A 26894-nucleotide genomic window follows, 5' to 3' on the forward strand; every position below is an offset into this window, starting at 1 on the left:
TTACCACACTTTCTCAGTGTCAATTTATTCCTGTAAGTAAAATGTTTTAGACGTTCACATCAGTCTGTACGTCTCAGTTCTTTATAATGACGTTTTGCCTAAAGGTGAGTCAGTTGGTCTCATGGGGAGACTACAAGATCCTTCCCTTCCTGCAAACCTAAAACGTATCCAGAAAAGCAGTCCCAACAAAAAAAAGCCTTTATGAATAACAAGATTTGTGATCGTGCTTTATGCTACTATCAAGGTTTCTACATCAATTTCCTGAAAAAAATATTGGTGTATATATAAAAACAGTTGAAAAAAGACGAAACTTACGTGCTGTTTGTACTTTACAACACAAAGTAGATATTCGATACCGCCGTTATGAAGAAATTGATGGCTTTTGAGGTTCACTTGAAAGTCCCAAAAATATGAATAGCGAAAGAGTTAAGCTAAAAACGAAGCTGAAGAAATTGCAGATGGATTAGCTGGATAATTTTGATATAAAAGTTACTATGTTTAGTGGGAAAGCAAGATAAAACAAAGAAATAAGCGGTCTCATTGTAAGAGTTTAATTAGGTTTCATAAAGGGATATGCTGATCTATCAAGGGAACATCACCGTCAAGTTATGTAGTCTTTTGTATGCATACAAAACATATAACGGTGTGTATAACAGAGCTTGCTAGGATTCTTTGGATTTTGCTGAAATTTTAGCGATTGAACATGTTATAATTTGTTTATTGTTTCTCGCGTTTAAAATTGTTTAAATATCTACATTATTCAAGCTTTAACAGTCAATTTTTTACTCATTTCGTTTGTGTTTTTCAAACTCGTAGATGTTAACAAAGCCACATTAATTTTCAAGCCACATGCGATCTTTATTCATTGATAAAGAATGATACAAAGTTGATAATTTCAGCTTATAAAACAGGGTGGTTTAACTAGTAAGCCATGAGGTGTTTATGTAAAAACAAAACAAACGGTTCGATCCTGAATTTACTTTTTCGACTCGTTCATAATCTTATAGCTCTCTTGGGGAGAAAGCCTACTTTTCAATAAACAATAAATAATGACTTGGAAATTAGATTTCAGAGGGTAACAGATGACAATGCTGTAGCCAATGAAGTTTTAACTGAGGCTTGGCTATTGCCGTTACCCCGCCATGATCAGAGCTTATAGCTCAATAACACCTCAACTATACAATTTCTTCTACAGATAACGGGGAATATGAAAAGCATTCTTGCTTCAGCCATCTAGCCAAAAAAAAAAATTAACAGTTCAAATTTTTAATTAACATAATAAATAAGTGGAATACTTTCAATTGGCTCATTTGTACTACGTCACAATGAAATCAACTTGAAACGTTTGCACAGGAAGAACTAAACAATGATAATTATTTTGAATAAGTGAAGTTGACAATTCTAACAAACTTTATAATGAATCTGATGATGGTTTTCCGGCATATTCATTAGCTAAATGAATTTTTTTTTTTTTGTTTTCTAAATAAGCAATTTATAAACTTTTATAAAATATTGAATTTTCTTTCACTTTGAGAAATTTCAGATCTAAGTTGATGGTGTTATAACCAAATAGAAATGTTCGCAGTTATTGAATTTGCTTCTGTAGTACCGAGTTTAAACTCAGTATTTGTAGAGAGAAAGTTTGGTCGCTGTGATCACAAATAGAAATGATTACATTTCATGGATTTTTGAGTATCTTACGTTTGGTATATGACGATCCGTAAAGCTCAAATTATTATTATTACTACTTGACACCTCCAAGGACATCGTGGGAGGTCACTCCTTTCCACACAACCCACTAAATCTATCTACACACAACGCCATCTACCGCCCACCAACAGTATTTTTTGCTGGAATTTCATATCACCTGTTGAATTTCATGCACAATCTTTGTTTGTGCTACTTTCTTGGAATTTAACGTAGGAAAGTGCTGCTTGATCTTCCAATCGAATCCTAGTCATTAGCGTTCTGATCTTTCTTAAAATGTTCTAAATTTAAATAGCATGAATTACTTTTCGTACTTGAACAAAATCCGTTAAGAAGTATGAATTTTTAATGAATCTTGCGTAGAAATGGAGGAGGATAGTAATTAAACCGACGGAATCCCAAATTTGTTTTTTCTTTCATTCTCAGACGAGAGCGAAAGTAAGGCCGGGTGTTTTCGACTCCTAGTGCGTGGTGATGGATGTGGTTTTAGATTTACGGAGATGACGCAACAGGTAACGGGACGCTCTGTTTAGTTCTGACAAGCTGACGGAGCAATGTGGCGACCGTGGATAAACCCAACCAACAACGCGTGTACAGGTTTTCATCGCGGTCGTAAACAATGGGTGAGTTAGCGGAGCGCGAGGGAAATAAGGAAGACGACAGCTTTTTTTTTTTTATTATTATTTTATTTTCTCGGACAGCCTTGAGATATATTTCATCTCGGCACAGCTTTAAATCTAGACCACCGGACCATGAGGTTAATAGGGGGAAGGGTGTACTGTAATCCTGTGAACAAGTGATTACTATTGGAAGAGGTCAAGGATCGGTCACGCGGAGGTCTGTTTCAGGTAGAAATCGACGTGGTCCATTTAGAAATGCGAGATTAAATCTGAAAACCCTTCTGCCGTTAAAGACAGATTCTGTTTAAGATTTCTCCTTATTCATTCGTATGGCGTGCAGGTCTTCCCCCCCCCCCCAACACTTTTTTACATGTGAAAGATTCACAGTTGATAAGAAAACAGGATTTAGTGTGGCAGTTATGGATGAGCGCTTAGGATTGTTTTTGCATGTACACGATGGTATCAAAAGTAATGGTGTGGAAGAAATTAAAGATTTGCCCAAAACAACAGCGGGAATAATTAATGCCTTCTATTTCAATAGAAGGCATTAATTATTCCCGCTGTTTTTTCTCGTTTTTCTACAGTATTTAAAATCAAAAATATGTTTTGTTCGAATTACTGCATGCAAAGTGTTTTAAATGAAATGCAAATACAGCCACCCCTTTCCTAAAAATTAGAGGACGCATCGATCGATCCGAATATACGAAAGTTGTACAATATATCGAACCCATACCGAGAGGAATAACATCAGCACTGTCCGAGAGGGAGTTTATCTGACGGTTGAAAAAATTTATTTACAGTTTTTTCTTGGAAAAGTTTGAGGTTTGTATTGTTTAGGAAAACTACATAAGGAAGGTTGTTCCAGAAGACAGAGGTAGATGATTTTAATGAGCAAGAGAAAAAGCAGGTTCAGTGTGTTTGCAGTTGCACCGAAAAGGATTACTGGGTAGTTGATGCGCTTGTATTAACAGAGCCAACAGAAAGTGGAAGGATGATGTTTGATAGTTCAGCGGAGCACTGACCATGGAACTACCTGCAGACAGAATTGAATCATTGCATTTGTGAGATAGAGATGGAAATGAGTAAAAGAGGGATCATCAGTAGCCAAATTGTTCTCTGAATAGCATCAAGAAATTTTAGGAAGACTTTAAATGCATCGTCCCAAACAGTGAGTGGTATTTTGAGGATTTGGAATTTGTAGAAGTTAGTAGTTGGTTGGATGACAAGTAGTGTCTTGGGTGGAAAAGAATATCAAGAGGTTGAGGAGGCTATCGATGTGATGTTTATGAAAGGGTGGAGGTAAATGGCAGGCAGTCCAACGAGAGAGACGGACAGGCAGAGATTTCATCCTCTCTGGTGATCTGTGTATTACTGAGGATAAGGGAAAATGTATTAAGATCACTTTTGCAAGAGTAGAAGCAAGATTGCGTTTTAGTGGCATTGAAGTGACGTGGTTATTCTCTGTCTACTCAACATGGTATGGGATAAGTGTTAGAAGAATAGTTGTAGATCTTGAAGATGGAGATGTCCGAGTATTGCATAGTTAAGCAAATGATTGAAAAAAAAATACATTTGAGGCTTCATTGGAGGGAATACTTATGATTTAAATAAAGCTGGTTCACCTATAAAAAATATCAAACTTTGCATGCATCGAAACAGCATTTAGGACATCCTGAGAATTGATTGTGTCGATCATGTCCTGTCAACAAAAAATGATTCGTGAAAGGAGGATTAATACGTCTGCATAAACAAAAGGTTAATTGTAGAAAGCTCGTTTCAGTTGAGTATCTTATGTTTAGTTCAAAATATTGCACAAAAACGGACGAATCAAATAGTGGGTAAAGAACTTGCCGTATAATTCGAAAAAAGTAGGTTTAGCCTTCCGAGATGACAAATGAAAAATGTAGAAAATTCATTTAAGGTCATGGATCCATCATACTTTGAATCCTGTCTGAGCTGATAATGCTTATGTGACGATTTGAGGACTGCTTTTGCGTTAAAGCCGCTGTTTCGCTAATTATTCTTAGTGGAAGTCGTCTGCTACAGCATACAAGAATTTCGGTTGTTGGATTTTTGTTTAGATTTCAAGGAAAACACGAGTATCAACGAAATAAGTTTTTAACCTAAACTTATATTATACGAAGTACAAAACGTGCAGCGCGAGCTCAAATTCAACACTAAAAAGCCTCGGTTTGAATTCTGATCGAGGAAACTAAAGATGTGATAGGCCAGTGAAGTTTTCTTTCATATTTATTATTATTTTTTTTTAAAGTGCATTATGTTCTGATAGAACCAATGCATTTAATAATTCGGGGGGGGGGGAGTTACAACAATGAGTTTCATAGCTAGAAGGTCATCATTTCTATAAGTTTGAATGCTGTGATATTTTATTGTTTTATAATCAAGATAGCTTCATTGTAAGCTTGTTTAACTTTTTTTTTAATCGATGACACAGACAAATAATACAAGCCCTTATTTGGTTAAAGAATGCCGAGCATTAGATTTTGGTTCTAGTGTTATTAAGAAAACATTAAAATATCATTATGAAACAACAATTAAGACAGTTTTCTGCAACAGTGTTAAGACAAAATGGCCAAGTGAGTAGGAGTATTTTAATTTTTAGGCTGATACAAAATGTTATTTGATATTGCATGCATTGCTAACTTCCTTACTCTAATGAGGTAAACATTCAGCAGTAATTAAATTTTAAGTGTTATGCCAATTTAAATGTCGTTAATAGTAGACATTTAATTCCAGGCAACATTGGCTCATCAAGGTGTTTCGAAAGCCTCCGTTGTTACGCAGTAAACATGTTCATTTGATTTCGTGATACTTAATTATAACACCAGTGAGTCAGTCTTTCAAGGGGAGGGTATTCACGGAGTCAGTGCAACCCTAACGATCCACCCTTTTCACCAGACACATCAAAAATACAAGACACGATCGCATTGACACTCCTTGAGTAAAATTCTATTCTCCAATAGATAACTCCAGTAACTCTTGGTATATCCTTGATCTTAACTGAGAATTTTAGGATTTAGAATAAGATTTAATAAAAAGAAGCAGGGATTATTCTTAATGCTAAAAAGACTTGGATTTTTTCATAATTGTTATTTTATTATTATTTTTTTTATCACGTAGACGTCATCCACTGACAGTTATGCAAGCATTGACCTTACAATCATTAACCCCACGAAAAAGACAATCTAAAGTGACGTCACAAAAATCCCATTTCAAGACAAGAGGATCCTGAATAGTTTTTTTTCAAAGCGACATCCACAAAAAAAATAATTTTCTTTAATCTTTTGTTCAATAGCCAAATAATTTCACCCTTCCCTTGAGAAAACGTGCTGTGTTAGATTTCTTTAGATTTTAAATTTTCCGGGCCGTAAACTACCTCTTTGAAACTGACGATGTTCCTAAACGTACGCGACTCAATCATCTTATCATGGATGATGGCAGTAGAAGTTTTTAACATTCTTAATGCATCCTCAATAAGACTCACTCCGATGAGGGGGAAGTTTAGGGGGAGGAGTGCCTTTTGTCATAGTGAAACTGGTTCAAGGTGACCATAAGAAAAAGAACGAATAGAAATACGCACTCAACACACACACACACACACCACAGTGAAGGGAGAGAACCGAGTTGATGCATCGCATACAAATCGAAGAGATGCTTTAGAAAATGTCAACTGATTTTTTCTTAATGAAGTCTTAAGTTGGAAGATGATAGGCGGAGTATTTGAAGTTAAGAAATGTGACGTCGTAGCGATAAATGCAACATGAGTTATCTCTCTCTTTCGTGAGTTCCGTATGGATGAACAAAGCAACCCGGAGATAGTTCATGGCTAAATGAATTAGATGGATTTAAATTGTAAAGAACCCTCGACCATCAGAATGTCCTCCTTCCTTGTAAATAAGACGTTCGTGTTTTCCTCGGCGATTGAATAAATACATAAAAAAGTAAAGAAGGCATAAGTAGAATTCCAAATTGGAGTTTGTTTGTTTGTTTGTTTTAAAAAAAGACAACTTAAGCCACAAAGGGTCAGTATTATTATTCTGTTCATTTGTTTTCTCTACGAAGTGTTTGAAAATACGTTTACATTCCAACAGGGCATTCTTCTCACACTTTAATGGCCTGACATAATTATTATTATCATCAGAGACATCCTAGGCGACTCATATCAGCTAGCATGTCTTTTCTTGAATTCATTCAATCACCTTATCGCAACCTCCTAGTCAATCCATTCCAGTCTGGCACTTCTTTACGAGAAAAAAGTGCACTTGCTACTTAAACTCCAGCATCACTAGTTCAGACCAGTGACGCTAGTATAATTCCAATACAATACACCATTGGACGTCTCCAGATTAGATCGCGCCCTGAGGCAAACAATTAAATATCGCCCCTGATGGATTATAAGATAAAAATATAAGAAAATCCCCAACTGCTATTTTGTTTTTATTACAAGAGAAAGCAAAACGATTACATAATAATAATAATATTAATTAAATGTTTACTCTATGGGGGATATTGCACAATAAAACTGTTTATAAGCTCTTCTAAATTTAAATATGAACGATGTCAGCCTCTATCGATGTAGTTGCTAGACCAACCAATCTTTCTTGGGTCATTGCTGTTTGCAAATAATTTTTAATTAGTTTAAGCTTGGAAAAAGCACTTGCTACGTAGCTGGGGCGCCTACCTTAATATAGCTGAACGAGGGCCCTTATTAAGCCGCGCCGTTAGGCAGGCTGCCTCTATGCTACATCCCCTGTCGACGGTACTGAACGTCTCATAACACTAAAATGCATAAAATTACATTTACTAACATTGAGGAGCATCAGCATGATGTGCTGATGCTCCTCGACATATGCTAGATAATCAAGAGTTTATATTGCATTCAAACAATATTTTCTGCTTGTTTTGGAGAAAAAAGGACGAAAATTCCCAGATACAAATAACTGTTAAAACGTTTTAAACTAACGAATACAGAATAATGTAGAGAATTGCTGTCAATACTCGCTACATTATTTTACACCTCGAAATAGTTGATTGTATTCTTTCTCTCCCCCTTCCATCATTCTTCACATCGAAGTATAGTTCGTTAAGGAATGTCCAGAGGGTGACAATAATTCATAGCTCTGTAAGATGTCCTTCAGATGGCCGACAGTTGGAGGCTTTTGACAAACGTCTTAACAGCGAATTGTCGTGATTCGAATGACGCAGTTAAATAATTAAAAGTGCGCCAGCTTTCATTTATATTTCTGTTTGCACAATCATTATAATGTTTCGTTCCATAAGATCTCAAAAACACGGCGACATAAAACGTTTACGAGAGTTTAATGTCCGGCCAACATTGTTTACTATTAGTTCGCACAGCAATCAGTAACGTAATTAACAATTAGGGATTAGCATCGAGTCGCCATTCCCCGTAAGAACTGGTATAATGATGACACAAGGAATGTAGAAGGTCGCACATCAACTTACGGAGCACTCGATGTTATCAATATTACGGATTTACAGCGGAACTACGCACACTTGCTTGTCAATGTCGTAAATGCTGTTAGAATACGTGGATTTCGTTAGTCTAGTATTCCACACGTGCTCTCAATTGTGGCTTAGGCGCGACTCTGGAAAGTTGGTCAAGTTCACGAGTTCCGATAATAGAACCAGTCTTGCGTGTGCCGTATACGGATGCTGTAGGATGCGAATCGGATGATTTTAAAGTGAAATGGATTTTTTTATTTTTATTGGGAGTTTTTCTAGTTATGTAATTTGTATTCCTGCAATGAAGTTATTTCCTGTTTGGGAAATATCAATATTCTAATATGAACGTTTTTACAGTCCTCATTAATAAAGGGAACAGTATAGGAAGCCACAACGAATAAGATTCCAAGGTTAATTAAGAAGTGTTTTGTATACATTATTTAAGAATAATGTCTTCATTTGAATTCTTGACAACTTTCCGTGCATAAGAATAATCACTTGCATAAATTCATTTTAGCAGAACAGAAGTGTTTAAACATGTACTCCATATGCACAATACAATAAAAATAAATAAATTTTAAGACTAATAATTCACTAATAAAACACGTCTAGTGGTTCTTTACAGCTGCTTTAATACTACTACGCATAATAATAGCAGTGGCGTTGTCATTAATGCAACCTACGAAATAACGTACTGTGTGCATTAATACGCTAAACTGATTGCAGTGTATTATTTTTTCACTTTTGGTTTTACTCTTTGCATTTGTTCATCTTGTCCTTCCAAATTCAATGCTCGATATTCAACTCGCCATTCTATTTTAAAATTATATGCTTCGTAAATAACTTTTATTAGTTAATATGTACGTGGCAATCATTTTAAAATACACTCGGGCTATACTTTCGAACAAGACGCAAGCGGGCGTAAGGTAAAGCACGCACAGTAGCAACAGCGCTTTCAACGGCAATCTCCCTCAGCAGTCGGCACGTGTCCTTAACGGTTCCTCTGTTGATTTTGTGTTTGAGAAATGTGTTATTTGTGTATTTATCGTTAAAAGATTCGCCACGTTTTGTGCCACATGGACCCTACAGGCACAATCAAAAAACCGCGTGAAGAAACACAGAAAAAGAGCCAATTGATCTTGAAACGAAGTTGCAAATTATAAAGCAAAATGAAGATGGTAAACCCCTCAATGTGATCGCACATGACTTAGGATGGTCTCATTCTACAGTGACGACCATTTTGAAAAATAAAGATAAAATCTTGGAGGCTGTGAAAGGATCTGCTTCCATTAAATCGACGATAGTGACGAAGCAACGACAAGGTCCTATCTGTGATTTGAAAAGCTACTTGCATCATGGATAGAGGACCTGAACCAAAAGCGCATACCCTTTAGCACTAGGACCATAACAGCTAACGCACTAGGTCTCTTCAATATGTTGAAGGAGAAAGCAGAACCTGATTATGACTACGAATTCAACGCTTCTTCCGGTTGGTTCATGAGATTTAAGCAGCGTTTTGCGCTGCATAATGTGAAAATTATGGCAATCTGCAAGAGCTGAGAAGGCTGCCAAGGAGTGTGTGGAAAAATTGGATAAAATTATTATGGAGGAAAATTATTTGTCATAGCAAATATTTAATATGGATGAGATGTTCTTGTTTCGGAACAAAATGTCAGCGGGCATTCATCCACAAAAAAAAAAGCATAATCTATTCCTAGTTTCAAAGTTTTTATTGCCCGTATTACGATTCTTCTACGAGTAATGTGGCTGGATATAAACTCAAACCATTTGTGACATGGCACAGTGAGAATCCACGAATCTTCAAGAACATTAGGAATCATACTCTCAGTTCATTATGAGCAATAAGTCGTGGATGACTCAAGAAATGTTTGAGGATGCCTTGCTACTGGGTAAAAGAAAATGTAGAATTTAAAATTTTATTAATTCTAGATAATGCTCCAGGTCATCCGTCTTATAGCGGTGATCTTCACCAAGTTCAAGGTCATGTTTTTCCTTCCAAACTCTACTTCATTGATCCAACCGATGGATCATGGATTTCTTGCAGTGTTTAAGGCTTATTATCTACAGCAGTGGTCGCCAAAGGGGTCGATATGACATTGTTAGGGGTAGATTCGGGCTCAGGGGTCGACAGAAAAATTTAAGACATCCTTGTATGGGTAATATTTAATTCGGTTAACTTGGATTACCTCCATGACAAAAGACATGGAGGTAATGACAACGCAATTAAGAGTGAATCGTGGGGTCAGTACCTCCATCTTACAGGTCCATGAATAGGACCTGTAAGATGGAGTAAGGTCATGAAAATAGTTACTGAGGCCAATCAAGTAGGCTAAAATGACGTATTTACCAATAAACGGATGTTGATGGTTCTTGCCGGCCGGCGGAATTGGAGCGAGATTGCAACACGTGCGTGGTTCTTATTTACTGATAAAAGTATTCGATCCCAGTCTCATTTTTGCGCATCGACATACAAGCGAGCGTTAATGTTCTAAAATTCATCAACATACATATTATAATTCAATCGTTATTCATTCACGAACTAAACTTCTCTATGTTGAAGAGTTGAGCAGCGCTGGTAGTAATACCAGTGATATTAATACCATTAGTTTATTAATATTACTAGTAATACCAGTGATATTACTAGTGATAGTAATATAATAATATATACTATATTATACATACAATAAACACATAAAATAAACAATCTAAAAACTCACATAAGCGTCTTTTTTTGCTTGCCCTATTATAATTACTTAATAGTAAAATAATAGTAAAATATAGGGGGTCGATAAAAAGTCAAGAAACGCTTGAAGGGGTCGACGGGCAAATGACTTTGGCGACCCCTGATCTATAGAGAACTTTTTCACAAGCCATTTCTGCTACTGAAGGAAATGACCAGACTCGCATGCAATTCTGGAAAACATTCAATATTTTTCATGTTATTAAAACTATTGCTGTGGCTTGCGACGAAGTGACCTCTCAATGTATGCGTGGCATATGAAAAAAAAAGACATTAAAAAGGTTTGTGCATGATTTTGGAAGTTTGTAATAGTGGGTCTAGCAAACAATCTGAATCTCGAAGTGAATGATGACCACATAATTCAACTCATAGAAAGTTTCCCTGAAGAGTTGACTAACGAAGAATTGGTTGAACTGGAGGAACAACTGTTGCGGAAGAGGAAAAACGAGAAAAGGAAGAGGGAAAAGAGAAACAAGGAGAGTAGTTAAACAATTCACAGTGAAGGGTCTTGCAGAAATGTTCTTTGCAGTTAGCGATGTTCTCAAAATGGCTGAAGACATGGACCCCAATGTTGAACGCTATTTGATAATAGAAACGAAAGTACATGATGCGTTTTCTTACTATGAACAAATTATGATGAAAAGAAGAATAAGCAAAGCCCATTAGACATTTTCATCAAAACACGAAGGTTACGCAAGAAGAGCCACAGCCTGATCGTTCACACAGGGAAGGTAATGAAGAAAAAGATTGCGGAGGAAGATTTGGGTGATTATTCTCCTGTTTTATAGTGGCAGTAACGCACAGTACAGTTTTGTAATAAGGTTTAAAAACTGAAATGACAGTATACTTATTACGGTTAAGTCCCTAACCCCTACGACTCTGTTGATTTAATGTATCGACTTACGTCCTGCCGGATGGAACGAAACCCGGACGTAAGTCGAGGGGATGACTGTAATCCAAAGCGTTTGAATATAACTGTGGTTGGTAGGTAAGCTCTGCAAATGCTAGATTCAATGTTTTTCAAATCTTCACGCTGACCCGCTCGACATGGGAAATCTTTTGGGAATCGATTGTAAACTGTCAACTCTGGTTCAAAAATCAGAACTGATATAGCGAAAAGCACTGATGGTTGTCGAACATCTCACGATAGGCACTAGAAAACAGGCCACAAAGATATGGTTGACGTCAAGATAGAATCAACTAAAAGATGTGCTGATGTTGAAATATATTGTCAAACAAATATGAATGTTGAAGATGTTAAACGAGATGACTAAGGTTCGATGAAAAAGCGACAAACGAAACAAGACTCCATTTAAAGCAATGAAATAATATTTTTTTTTAAAAAAAAATAATGTACAGTTGTTACATATATCTATAAATGACATTACCAACGTTTCTACGTTGTTAGCACGTCCTCAAGAACTAGTTACTTAAATAAAACTGGGCCCGTTTTTATATATGCAACACTTTGCGAATGTAGTTAGTAGTGCGTAATTTGATTTTTTGCAAACAACAAACTGTTTAGTTTTTAGTTCTGGTACAACAGGAGGAGTACGTTGCGATAATAATCACGTGAATGTTGAAAAAGATTACAAGAGACACACACGCTAACGTCTAAACTGCTTAATGGTGTTAGAATTTTATTCCAACGTTTTAGATCCAAGTCACCTACTGACATTTCGAAGTCAGGATAATCAAAGAAGTGGTATACTGGTTATCTATAAGACTGGGAAAATTCATAAAAGCTTTATCTATTCCAATAAAAATATAAACAACAGTAGAAGAACCATAGATTAAAATGTCAGAAGATACTTATTTCATTGCTGAGATGCAACGGTTACTCAAAAAGACTCTGACATTTAATATATCGTAGTGCTATGTTACGCATGCGTGTTTGTAATGTCGTAACAGATCGCAACTCCTATCCGTGTGTACGCCTGAGGAATAAAGAAATCGTGCACCATTTTATGGTTGTAGAAACCGTGTCAAGAAATATTATTTCCCCCCCCCCCCCCCTCCTATATACGGAGAGTGATAAAGGGCCTTCCCAATTCTACACGATGATCAAGGTGTTATTGAATACAGTTCGGATATGGGCATGTGTTTGTATTCTTTTCATGAAGCAGGGGGGGGGGCCTCAATGCACGAAATTAAAATACTGGCAACGTAACGAAATGATTGTATGGAGAATTCTGCCAACAGTAAGGAAATCGGAAAAGTGATTCATTTCCTTGTCCCCAAGGTGAATAATAAATCATTGGAGAAAGCTTTCGATTTAAGCTTCCCCTTTGTTGACACCCGTCAGACCGATTACCAATTTATTGTCCAGATAACAGACATTTCCCTATGCACACTGAGATCATTTAATAAATATTACTTAGTGTGAATTTTTCTGAACAACGAAAATGCGTACTTCATTATCCATCTTACTTGCACAATAACAGGAGACACCATTCTTGAAATAGCAACATTGCATCGGTTGTGAGAGTCTTTCACTTACAAATGGTGACAGTACAATAGATCAAAAATGTTTGGCAATACATTCCGATTTATCTTTTTACTTTGGTTACATATTCAGCGTTTAACAGTATAACCCACCAATTCTTTTACTGTTCGTTTCTCGCAGACTTTTGAAACCTGATAAGGATCTGCAGATTTTGTTCATTTAGGATTGGTTTTGCTCTTGCGCCAACATTCCTGATGATTTTCATTGTTCATAATTATGCGAAGGCATTTCGTACGAGTTTCTTTGTGATAAATAGTTATATCCAGTTTTCGCTTTATTGTCCTAGTTAATAATAAACAGTAAGTAGGGTAATTGTCCCTCCAGTTTTAATTTACATGTGAACCTATTGTGTGCAGTAGGAGTATTCAAATGATTGAAGAAATCATCAAAAAAAAAAAAAAAAAACGTTGTGCGCCTTGAGACACAAAGAACGACTATCGATTCCTATAGTAGATAATGGAGGAAACGATGTATGTTCAAAGCACTTTTGAGTAGAACAAAAATTTTAAATATTCAAGAAATATGACAGACTAAGAGAAAAAAAGATAAATTCATAAATTGGTTATTGTCTGAAGCTAATGCTTCAGACAATAACCGAGATCCTTAAAGGTCTCTTGAAAAAAAAAGCAATAACATCCCGAAAAAAAAAAAACCTTGCAAAGGTTGTCGAAAACTAAACAACCTTTGTAAGGTTTCTTACAAAACAACTGTTCGAAGATGTATGGATAGATATCTAATAACATAAAACAAATACCCACTCTTGGAAAAATATGCTATAAGAATGTTTCGTTGATTATGAAATATTCTTATACCAACTTTAAGGAAAGTTAACCCACCCACCTTTATCACGGGCAGCTTTCGAAATTATAGTTAGCATTGTAGGTTCATGAATAACACACCCAAAACAATTACTGTGTAAATCAAACATGGCATTGCCTACAACCAATTAAACAATTCGTAAAGTTGCTCAACAGTCAAGAAGATATTCATTTGCGATAAACTGGACTGAATAGTACATCACTGTCTAATAAACATTTCTTTCTTTATGCCACTGTCCCCACCTATGAGCTACTCGAACTCATAAGATAACAGTAAAAGAATTAGACCAACACTGACCCGAAACCCAGGTACTTCATAACAGCACCATTCATAAGTAAAATACTGGGTTCGGCGATGGGCTGTCCGTTGTCCACAGCTTAAGAGTATTCTATAGAAACATGCGAATAAGGAGGGCTGGAGTTAGCTCCACCAAAACCGATGTGCTCGTTATGTAGATGACACTTTCCCTTTGATGGCACAGATACTTTACAATTTTATTCTCGTAGGAAGATCAACGCCTAATACTAGCTTGCATACAAACTAGAACAAGATAGAAAAAATTAGCCTACTTAGTTGTCCTATGAAGTAGGACAGCAGGACGAAAACTGGATATTAAGATTTATCGCAAAGAAACGCATACAAACCACACCTGCATACCTCAGCGCGTCATTACAGATCAGAAAAATGTGGGAATCACCAGCACACGAGTAGCAGCAAAGAGGAGTAGTCGCTAATAAAGCAAAAATTGCAATGGTTACAAACCTTTCCCATGTAATCGTTCAAAACTTTTAAATATTTCGAGCAAGAAAAATACGCTACATCGGTGCAAGATCCGATAGCTCAATATCTAAAACAACTGGTAATTCCTAGTAGGAATTGGATAAGAATCAGATAATCCGGTACCTTACTGAGGATACACGTTAGGATTCCAAATAGGGCTGTAATCTTACACTGAGTGATGGAATTAAGAATAAACTATTTCAGACATACTATATGTAATATGGTAAAAATCGATATCCAATTAAATAAAGGATATACTAAACATGTTTTTAAAATTAAAATAAATACTTAAAATAACTGCATTTTTCCATAAGGTTTGCAACATCACGTGAGTAGAAGTGATATCAAGAAAGTTTTTGTTCGAATTGCATTTTGACCAACATTCTTTACTTTATTTTGATTAGTTTTGTTGCCTATCTTTCACAAAGCGATCAGTTTCGTCCACGTCTTTTGTAAAACCGTGAGAATTTATTTTGGTCTTCGTCATATTTTTAAGACAGCTCTACAAAAGAAATGAAAAAGGCCAAAGAATTAAATAAGACAACGGATGAGCAAGATGATGACTGATCATCGTGTAATGAAAATTATGCCTCAATTGGATTTTTCGGAAGAATAAACATTTATACAATCTTTCTCTTCCTTCTAATACTTATCGCGTCTTTTCTCTGCTTTGGTCAGAGTTCAATGTAATTCCTAATTCATTATTTGCATTCAGTTATCTCTCTTCTATTGTCTTATCTAATTCTAATTGACATTTGTACTAATTCTGAAGAGTTGTCATCACCTACTTTAGCTTCTGACATACATACTTGAATGTACTGGATGCATTAAATTCACATTAGACTTCTTAACATTAATATTATTCTGCATGGTAATGATAAAAATTAAGTACATAACAACGCTTAATGAAGAAATTACTCATGTTAAGTTTTATCATTAGCATGCACAATATTTAAATAATACAACGTTTAATCAATCAATCACTCTTATTTTATTTAAATATTGTGCATACTAATGATAAAACTTGATTGTATCAAAAATCTTTGTCTACATACATACATGACTTATACTTATAAGGACTGGCTAAAAGGAGCGAAGCAAGAATGCTTTTCATCTTCCCCGTTATCTGTAGAGGACAGTGTAAGGGTAAGGTGTTATTGAGCTATTAAAGCTCTGATCATGGCAGGAGGGTGACAGCAATAGCCGAGCCTCAGTTAGAACTTCATTAGCTACAGCATTGCCATCCATTACCCTCCCTGGGTACCCATTTTAGTCGCCTCGTACGACATGCATGAGCTATATTGGGGCTATTCTTATCCCGGTCACCTCACGGGTAGTCAAGAACATGAAAACTATATGGGAAATATATGATTTCTGAATTCATATTTAATAAAAAGGTGTATTCATTTATTATTATAATATTAAGAAAAAAAAATTTAAAATTTGAAAGTTTTTTTGCTAGTTTAAAAAGTACATTATACTTGCCGAGAAATTACATTTTTTTAAAAAATCTGTCTATGAGTAGTTCAGTCGTAAAAATACTTCGCGCTAAATTAGGCTACTTGTATAGAGAAGGCTGATAACTTCACATAAACTGCCTTATTAAAATAAGGTTAATATCTTTTTTATTACTTTGTATACGGGATATATATATATATATATATATATATATATTACTTCAACCTTGATATCTCTTCTTGCTTCCACTGATGAAACCTCAATAAAAGTCGAAACCAGTCTGGGTAGTGATCCCTCTCACAATGCATAGTATTCTGCACATCCTTAAGGAAGTGCGCTTTGCATTATGGGATACCAAAGCAATCGATGTGAAGTTATCAGCTTCTATTATACAAGTAGCCGACTCGTGAAGAAATATCCTGAGTAAATTTTGTTTGCTTACACTTCGATAAAAGTTTAAACAAGAATATAATTTCTTGACAAGTATAATTTACTTTATAACTATTTGAATTAGTTTTCTACAGAGGGAGACCACCATACATTACGTAGCAGGGATGGTGATTGCGCCAAAAGTGGTGCATTAGATGATTAGAAGTGGCGCATTGTACCTCAATTATAATGAAAAAGTAAACCTATTTATGCAAAAAGTATTAACCAAAAACTAAAACTTAGTAATTATTTTTAGCGATTTTATTGGTTCGAGAACATCTTTCGCACATTCACTTGTTTGATCCTGAGGAACCAAGCGTCAGCAACAGCTGTGCGTCGCAGGTGTTCATCAGTCAGTTTACGATTGATATTCATGCGCTACGGAGTTGTGCTTTGTTCGTCCTTTGTAATCATTTGCAGTTTTGTACTTTTTCGAAAATTAAGCCTTGTTTTTACATTCGGCTATCCATCAGTGAAAAAGAAAATGAGCAAAAGAAAAACAGAAACAGCTTAGCTGAATTCAATGAACAGTGGGAAAATGTGTTTTTATTTATACCGAATCCATCAGGAAAACCGTTGTGGACTGTTCGTGAAAACACTTTCTCATATAATAAAAGACATAATCCGAGTAACTGAAAGACCTAGTTTTTTCTTTTCTTTAGCTTTGGACGAATCTGCTGACATGTGTAATGTAGCCCAGTTCATCATTTTATAAGAAGAATTGATGATAATTTTAACGTTTTTGATGAACGAATCAGACATATTTCAGAAAGTAAAATTGTGCCTAGAAAATCTAGAAGTAGATTCTAGTAAATACAAGTAAATATTGTGTATATTAACATATTTGTACAGGGAGTTTTTAAAAGGTACAAAGTTGTATGGCGCGTCTGAAATCGTACGTGAAAAAATTGGCGCATGGAACGTAAAACGATGGCCACCCCTAACGTAGCCTATCAATGCAGTTCTTTCAAACATTTTTTGCCTGTTAACTGTGTGTGTTGTTCGGCTGGGAGAACTCATAAGGATTCTTCCAAATTATCCTTCCGAACTCACAATGGAGTTGCTTTTATTTACGAATATACGGACTTTGGCAGCGGTTGAGTTATTTTTGTGTATTGTAAGCTAAGGCAACTCCGATGTCGAGGATTGGATTCTTGTAAGCTTTCTGGTCAAAATTTCGAAACTTAAAGTTTTGCAAACATTAAGCTCTGAAATGTTGGATTCTTAATATCCCTTTCCTTCATAATTAAACATACACAAATTCGCCGTTTTACTGTACACATGTTTAGATTTTAATCTCTTGGAATCAAGTGCTGGAAAAGTAGGAGGGTGGTCGCAATGTCAGCTGACATTGTTTCGCTCGATCGGAACACGTTTCACTGAAATTCCAGCAATACAATAATAGCAAATAATAAAATACAATAACAATTTTTTTCTTCTGTTCGAAAGCGTCAGGTCTGTTCGTCCTCATGAAATAAATTCAGAATCAGTTTCCATGATATTTGGAAGGAAATTTTTAGCATTTTTTAAAAACATTTTTTTTTTCTTCTTTTGTGTATTGTTGTTTAATATCCTATCCATTTTGTTATTTCTATTTTATGATGATTTAAGCCATGGCCGCTAGCACTTTGTTTCATGGTTACCCCCCCCCCCTCAATAGCCCGCAACTCTAATCATGAATTCATAAGACAGACGTTTTTCTCATCAGTCAGTAATTGCATTGTTTACACAGAACGACACCATTTTGTAGCATAAAAAATCACAATGCAAGGAAACCGTCAAGCCAGTGGTTCCCACACTCTTCTCCGAAGGTATCTAAAAGCTGATTCATCATATTTAACGGCACTCCTAACTCGATTTGCATATCTCCGCGTAACTCGAATGCTTAACCCCACTTCGCAAGGTTAAAGCTTTATAAACTTAGACTTGCATCGTCAAGTTGAAATACATGAATGCATGTTAATTTCAAGAAATCTTAGATTTCTATATCATTGTTCACAAAAGTAAAATTCAGTAGTTTTGTTTCAAGGTATATTTCAAAGGAAAGTACTTTACGTACTTATTTTACACGGTTTACTAAGGTGTTTATTTCTTAATGAAATAAAATAAAAATAATTATCAGTATTTTAAACAAATTCTTAAAATACAACATACACCTATAAATATTTTATATAATAATAACAGAAATAAAATAAGAAAAATTTTCGAAATTATTTTTGTTTCTATGAGAGAGTCTCGTGGCTCGAGAAGTAACGAAACTAGCATTGCTTTCTGTGCACAGCTGTCGTAACCCGTGCTGTCTTTCTCGTTGTGTGTGTACGCTTTAGAGTATAAGTTGCCCAAGTTAGAGGTTTAGCTTCGGACCTCGGTAGCGTAGTGTGTATGGCACGCGCTTGCTAAGAGGAAGACCCTGGATCAAATCCACTCAAGAATTTATCCTCAGGTTTTTTTTCTCTTAGTACCAAGTTAGTCAGTCTTGGGCCGAGGCTGTGAGGGGGGTTTTAACCCCCTTCACATCCAGACAAACTGACCATTGAACACACATAATTACAGACCGCAATACACCCAACGATACCGTTGAGTTTATTCAGTTACTTATGCTCACCTTTAATTGGCGATTTTTATAATTGCTATTATAGCTTATCAGAAGTTTTTGCTACTTTTTTTTTTATATTGTAGTCCGTATTTTTTTTAATTTATTTTTTATTTTTGCAATTCTTGCATTAATTGTTCTGATTTATAGGAAAAATGGATTATTACTGCAAAAGTACAAACCACAGAAGGGATTTTGATTTAAAAAAACTATAGTAATCATTAACAAAGATGGAATGAATTCTCGATGCTTCATACAAAAAAGTTCCACACTTCAATCACCGCTTCCCAATTTCTATAACATTATTGGTCTTTCTTATTGCAATGATTATAACGTACGCAATTTACCTATCACATTCATTAAATAGGAAACGAATATAATTCAACCTATGATTTGTAGATAATGATCTTTACATAACAAGAAATTCTATTTTTTTATTAATGTAAATAGGAAAATGCACGATAAATTTTCTAGATGATCAACAGATGGCGTTGTGTTGATAATAGCAAAATGAACGATAGTTCACCATCTGACACAGAGATGCCGTTCTAATCTTCTCAAAGGATTTATCGGAAATTTTGTACGCTAAATCGGATAAAATATTGCATAATAAATACACCTAATTGTGAAAAATGTGATGTATGGCAATAGGGAATTAAGTTATGTTAACATGTAATCATTCCATAATAGCTACCGAGTTAAATAGCACAATCAAGGTAAAGAGACCTCATAATTGTCTAAGGCAGATCGCAAGTAAAACTGCTTTTACTCAATTTCGTTGAGATTTAGCTAAGAATAATGTAGTAATGTTCTTAGGAACCTGCAGCTATTTATCCTAAAAAAGAAAAGATTCCATTACAGTTTGTAAACTAAATCACTTAACTCGCTTTTGATTACACTCTTAATTGTTATTAGCGTTAGAAGCGAGCATCAGTTTCACTGAGACCACAGTGAGCAACCCGGATGTAAATTCCACCAGTGAGAACAGAAAGTAACATTTCGCGTACTAGTTTAGTTGAAACATTAAAATGTGTTGCATGATGACGATGCCTCCCCCGTGGACAAAAACCTGGCATAGCAATACCCTCCCTTTTTCTGCTCCCCCCCCCCGTTTTAGACTAGATTAATTTTCTTTCCTCAATAGTACCGAACAGAATGATAAAGTTTGTAGGAAGCCAGGTAAGTAACCTGAACTGCTCAACAACGAAACCCAGATTCTTAAAAAAAAATGCGTTACGTCACTTGTAAGTCGGTGATTCACGTGACGGTATTGTCCTGGGAAGTTTTGCCTTCGGGCTGAAGAGAGATGGAAACACAGAAGGTCACGTACTCCTCGACAGATTCCATCGTTAAGTTCTTCCGTTTTAATATGACGATCCCCGCTCATCCAAGGTCTTCACTTGACCTGGGGTGTGAATCTGGAGTGTCTCATTTCATCACCGAAGGCTTCTGACAAGTATAAATAGGACGCTCTCGAGATCTTCATCCACACTTGGGATTAGGAAGCCAAAGTGTTACGATCTCCACCATGCTCAAAGTAAGTCGTTCTTCTGATGATTCTTTAGTGTATACTATGTTCACTGCAACAATTATTGCTATTTTGCATGCTTTGTTTAACTCGTTTAGTCCTGGCATTTCCGACGTTTCACATTTTTTAATATAATACTGATCTAGTTCAATTGTTATGAATTTCCATTGTTGTCGTTAATTAAACATTGTTACCATAGTAACGATTGGAATTTGTTTATGTATTTTCCATTGTTTCAGTTAAACTGGATAAGGGTTTAATTGCCTAGTTTCCTAATAGATAATTTCGTGGGTAATATATATGAAATTACAATTACTGGACGTAAGATAGTCTTTTACACGTGTAATTTTTTTTAAAGCTATGATTCCATCTCTTATGATTAATTGTTTTACTCTATCCAATTATTTCTACGAAGCTTAAAATCAACTTACAAGCAATTTAACATTATAAATAGCCTCTTCAAAGGCGTGTTTGTTAAAATTACTGCGGTCAACGGAGAAAGTGACAGGTGTGCAATATGATCCTTTCGTTTGAAGCAACTGCTCATTGTGTCTTTGTATAGCGGGCAGAGAACACGTAAACGCCCCTGAATAACTGGTTTTCCAGTTGTTTCACACATGGGCGTACCCGGCAATAATAGGGCGACAAAACTGTGTCTTTTACACACTTCAGTAGTTGAATAGTTATTCAAATACTGTGAAAACTGGGCGAATACTGGTTAACCACCCTAACGCGGCATATTTGTGTAATTTACAAATTTTAAAGAAATATTTTAAGGTATGTCTCCTTAATACGGGACATTTCAATGGCTTCTGCTTTCCACGGGGTGCACCTGAAATTTATTAGAAGAAAAATGTTTAGTGCATAATTTAATTAGTTTTTACCCTATATATAGTTAATATTAATTTGATTAAATGAAAATATGATCCTCTTAAGCTGTTTTTATGCGTCTATTCAATTAAAAAAAACTTTGTATAATTCCGCTTATAATGGGATAACATCTTTATATACGAAGATGTTTTTTACATTTAAAATCGTTTATGATCAACTAATTTATTTTGTATTCTAATATTCCCCCCCCCCCCTACAAAAAATCTAACTGTGTTTCCTTTTTCTAGATCGCTGTTTTCTTTGGTTGTTTGCTGGCCGTTCAGTGTCAGTATTATCCTCCGAGACGTTATGAAGGCGACTTGGGACATCCGGTAAGTTTATATTACTATAGAAGCCTTTTTATACTTATGTAATACATGGAACAAAATAGCACAAATAATTCAAAGTATCTCACTGCAAATTAACAAAGTTATGATACTTAAATTGTAACGTAAATATTTAATATAACACAGGCTCCTAATATTAATTTAAACAGTTTAAATGAAATAACAGATTCCACTGAATCTCTAAAGAACTCATAAGTTGAAATAACTCCTGAAGAAAACTTGAAGATATAGATATGCTTCTCAAGTTTTATTTAAAAACTTTTTTTCCCTCATCCTACAATGTTTACTCTTCTTCTTTCAATTTTTCCATTCCTTCTTTTCTTAGTTCTATTTAAAATATTTTTTTATTTTAAAAATAATAATTCCTACTTTCTTATTACTGGTGCAATTCGTCTTTATCTCATTCCAGATCAGAGAAGATTACTCCTTCAAACCTTATTCCTTCAGCTACGAAGCTCCAGCCTTATACGGAAGCAGCTCCCGTCAAGAGGTGGCTGATGGTAACGGAGTTGTTCAGGGCTCCTACACCGTAAGGGATGATGATGGTCGATACCGTCTGGTGCAGTACACAGCAGACGTCAATGGTTTCCGTGCTAATGTGAAAACCAACGAACCCGGAACAGATAACCAGAGTCCAGCTGATGTCATTGTGGAAGCCGAACCTGCTAACCCAGCTCTGTATGGTCCTCCTCCAGCCGATAGGCGTTTCCGTTATAACGAACAGCCTTTGGTCCCTGTACCTCCCGTACGTAGAATTTAATTTCCCCGAGAATGCTGACCATGATATTAATTAAACGAAAAGTTGGATAGAGCTGTATATATAACTCATACGCTTACTTCATCAGCTTAATCTGATGTTCATATGGAATTGCGGTTGTTGCTTACCTCCCATGGCTGGTTTAGTTCGCTAATATTGTAATAAGGTCGTAGTATAATAAAGCATCATTTACAATGAAGCCTGATTTTATTTATTTTCTCTTCTTGGCATCCACATGATACTTTTTCTAATACTTTATTAAACAAATATTGTAAGAATATTTAGACTATAATTCATCACAATTAGCAGACTTCAAGTCTACTGAAGTAGCTTGACGTACTCGTTTTTCAAACAAAAAAATATTAGTTTCATTGTTAACTCAAGTTTGTTACTTGCATGCATTTTGTATCATTTGTTACCACTACACAGATTCAATTCTTAACGTGAGCTGCTGCTGGTGCCATCTGTGATTCACCTCAAGAAATAATACACATGGTTATTACGTTAATCGCATAATTACCAGCATTATATATTATAAATTGTGCTGTTAACAAAACTAGATAATCAGAATATCAGAGAAAAATGTTGCCAGAGATAAAAGTATGTTTAACATATGAAGCTACATTTTATTAGTATCTAGAAACATTAAATATTACCAGCTAAGTAATTATTTAAGTTGTATAAAACAGAAATACAAGAAACCACTGATTTCCTTGCCTAAAATCTAAGGAGTTGCTTATAGTTTGGTAATTTAAATTTCAGCTTCCATATTCTGTAACATCCAGAAATTTGGATTTAAAGTTTGCTCATAATTTGCTTCATTAAATTTATCCACGAGCACAATGTCATGAACACATTGTTGAGCTAAACAATTACACATGATACTGTACTTCAATTACGTGATTATAATTTAGACATTAATTTTGTGCACTACATGCGTTGGAAAACACTGGGCAAATTACAAGCTCTATTAATTTCTAAGAAGCCACACAAATATGTCAGAGGTCAACAGTGAACACCTCCTTATTTAACCAATGATGAAATATTTGGCCAAACTGTAAAAACGATAAGTCGTTCCTCACCCTTATTATTGAACAAAAAATTTCTGCCTAGAAATTGACGGAGTGCAATGATACTTAGGATATCAACAAACATTCGCACCATAATCGTCGAGAACATGAATGTAAGATTTTATACAAGTTTTTTAAAGAAGGATGCTCTCCGACATTTCAAGTTGGTATCCATGTTAGGATTCTTCATATGAACGGGGGAAATTATAAAAATAAATTAATCTGTATGATGGTTATTTTTTATTTTATGTGTTTTACCTTCTGGGATGCTGTCCATCTGCTGACTACAGTAAACAGTCAGCAGATGGCATCTATCCACAACAGCACTAAAGCAAGCCTATATACAGCTGATTTTAAAAATGTGTTGCCTATCAAACTGTCGACCTGTTGCTCTCATTTCAATGCTATCTCAAGTAATCCTATCCTTCTCATCTCTAGGAGGGGTTGAGTCCCTCCTAATGAGAGGTTACTGGCGTATTAATGCAGCCGGTTCGCTACTCCTGTGCTGCGTCCCCTAACGGCGATATTTATGACTGTAATCTGCGTGTGTTCACGGGACCGGATTGCGGGATGAAAAACCCCAGATAAACTGGGGGAGAAAACCCGAATTGAGAGCTTCTCAGCACATTGTCATTTTGTGATCTTTATTCCATCCATTATAAAGGAGTGAAAGAAGGCTGGAGGTAAAAGCGAATTGTCATTTTTACCCTCGAACCATTCACACAACAGTAGAGGATGTTCTCCGGATTTTTCAACCGATGCAGGTTTTCCTCAGGCCTCTTATTTCCCCTACTCTTCTTCCTCATACACGAACTTTTACTGACCTTAATCACATTTTGCTGATGACAACATTCTCCACTTGTCCTACTAATGCAACAAGACTTGTAGTGCTCAAACATCTTAAGCTTCAAAATCATCTACAAACTAATCACCTTCAATAATTCCTAAACATATTTTCTCCCCTCTCAAAAAGACTTGACATCTCTCCTTACTTTTGATAATGCCTGCTGACGCTTTTGGCCTTTCCTACTACAAACGCATTCCTTTTCACCTGCTCAGATAACTCTGTACAAATACCAAATATGTGCAACCTCAGAATACTTAATTGTATCATCAGAAATCAGATTGTTAATATTTTTCATGCTAAAAATTGTGCTTGTTTGCTGGATACAAAAATTTGGGAACGATACTAGCATAATTTCCAACAATCATAGCCGGATTTAGAAGAGACAGTTATTGGTCTACAAGGTGGTATTTACCCGCGAGGAAGTTTTCTTCGGTGGTTCTTCTTCAGGTTACAATGGTTTATGCATCTATTACCTGAATAGCATCTAAAACAGATATTTACATGCACCTCCTGTTGCACAGCGACCTGCACAGTCCACACGGAGGAACTTGTCAAGCAACTTCTGTAACCAATAGAAACAACACATTCAAAAGTGAGAGCTGTTTTTTTTTTTTTTTTTTTTTTTTTTTTTTTTATATGTCAATGGGGAAGCGATGATCATCCATTACCCTAACCCTCTTAAACATTGGGGAGGAATGCATTTGTGAATTGTTTTCAGGTCCACTTTAGAATTGTAGTTGAATTCCTACACAAGTAATAGCATCTTGACTAATAAAATAGCCCATTTTTAGAACAAAAACATTTAACCAATAAAATTAAAGGATATTTGTTTTGTTTTTTTAAGTATTTGACGTTTTTTGGAAGCTGATGAATTTCTTCCAGTTACCTGGAGGAAGTAATAGATCAACGACGTTGATTGGATTACGTCATCAAACAATACAACTGCATTGTTTGATCTCTAATATCACTCGGAGTTAAAACATGCAGTTATGTAACAACGAAAATTTTAGTTACAGATTTACATTAACAGAAAAAATACGGGGAAAAAAACTCTTGGTTTTTCTGATGGTGACATTTCTAAAACTATTAAAGCTCCTGAAAGTTGGCTGGCTTAATATTCTCTACTTACAGATCCCAATTACGGAATCTGAATCTAAAATATTAAGTTACTGATTGACTAAAAAGTTTTTTAAATTTTGTTTTAAAGCGCTGTGGTTGAACGCTTGAAGCTCGAGTGTTTATTTCGCTACAGAAGATGCAAAACAGTCACGTGCTACGCGGTGGATGCATGCAGAATTTATTGTTTGCTTGTTGGAAACAAAGCAACTATCACATATTCCTTTTCATCATCTTTTTAACTAAACCTGACCATTTTGACTCGGGGTATTGAGTTAGTAACCGCTTATGACACAAACACCATTATCGAGACACAAAAATCCAAACTGTTTCAGCATTCTGAAACCTATTAGTCCATGAATTAATTCATTAAATTTCAAAGTTTATATTTCCTAAGTGCATTGTAAAAATCTACATTCAGAAATTCGTTAAGAAAATATATACGTGTTATAATAAGAACGTTCCCAAACCAGCTTTGAATCACATTAAGAAGATGCTTGATTAATAATTAGTTATAAAAATTGAAAATGAGCATATCTTCACACACTCCCAAAAAACTTTTCGTTTTAAAAATGCAGTGAAAGAGGGGTGTGGAGGGAATTCGGAGGATGAGCAGAGTAAGAAGGGTCAAACTTATGAATATATCTTACTGCCAAATCCAACTGCATAATACTTCGTATTGTTATATTAAATATAAATTCATAACTATGAGTATATCTAAATTAGCCTTGCGTGAAGAGTAATTTTAAAATGCAGATATTTTTGGAGCACACCTGTCATTTTACCAAGACACTAAAATATATCAAAAGATATTTCTGTATAAAGAAACTGCAATTTAGCATAACAGAAAAAGTTACTTACTTTACAAGATGGAAAAAAAACTAACTTTAAACAAAATACCGACATTTTTTATTTTTTTTAACTCGAAACTAACACATTCCCAGACAGGCGTGTTTCACTGTAGACTACACACGTGATGATACTCTTGTTCTCAGAAATTTAGACATGGAAGAAGGAGAAAAGACGCATCGACTATGCGCCAATCTACATAAGTATAGAGATAAAATTAAAGACTAGAGAGTGTAACATAAAATAAGAAAATTGCTATTTCATAGAAACAAATTAAGAAAAACTGAGTCATAAAATTAGTCAGCCAAAAAATTAGATATTATTAAGCTAAAATGATTTTGATCTTTTTT

The 26894-nt window shown here is 35.3% G+C and overlaps 1 pseudogene across 1 annotated transcript in view; it reads left to right on the top strand.

Moving 5' to 3' along the window:
• LOC150094701 (cuticle protein 10.9 pseudogene) overlaps positions 1 to 22665 on the top strand; it is a 38243-nt pseudogene extending 15578 nt beyond the window's left edge. Inside the window, exons 2-3 of the transcript XR_016550190.1 lie at positions 21807 to 21890; positions 22315 to 22665. The product of XR_016550190.1 is annotated as a cuticle protein 10.9 pseudogene (transcript). The remainder of the gene's footprint in view (positions 1 to 21806; positions 21891 to 22314) is intronic.
• Positions 22666 to 26894: the final 4229 nt, after the last annotated feature.

This window comes from Typopeltis vanoorti, chromosome 21, assembly GCF_054136105.1.
Source record: "Typopeltis vanoorti isolate ZY-2024b chromosome 21, IOZ_Tvanoo_1.0, whole genome shotgun sequence".
Taxonomy (NCBI): Eukaryota; Metazoa; Arthropoda; class Arachnida; order Uropygi; family Thelyphonidae; genus Typopeltis; species Typopeltis vanoorti.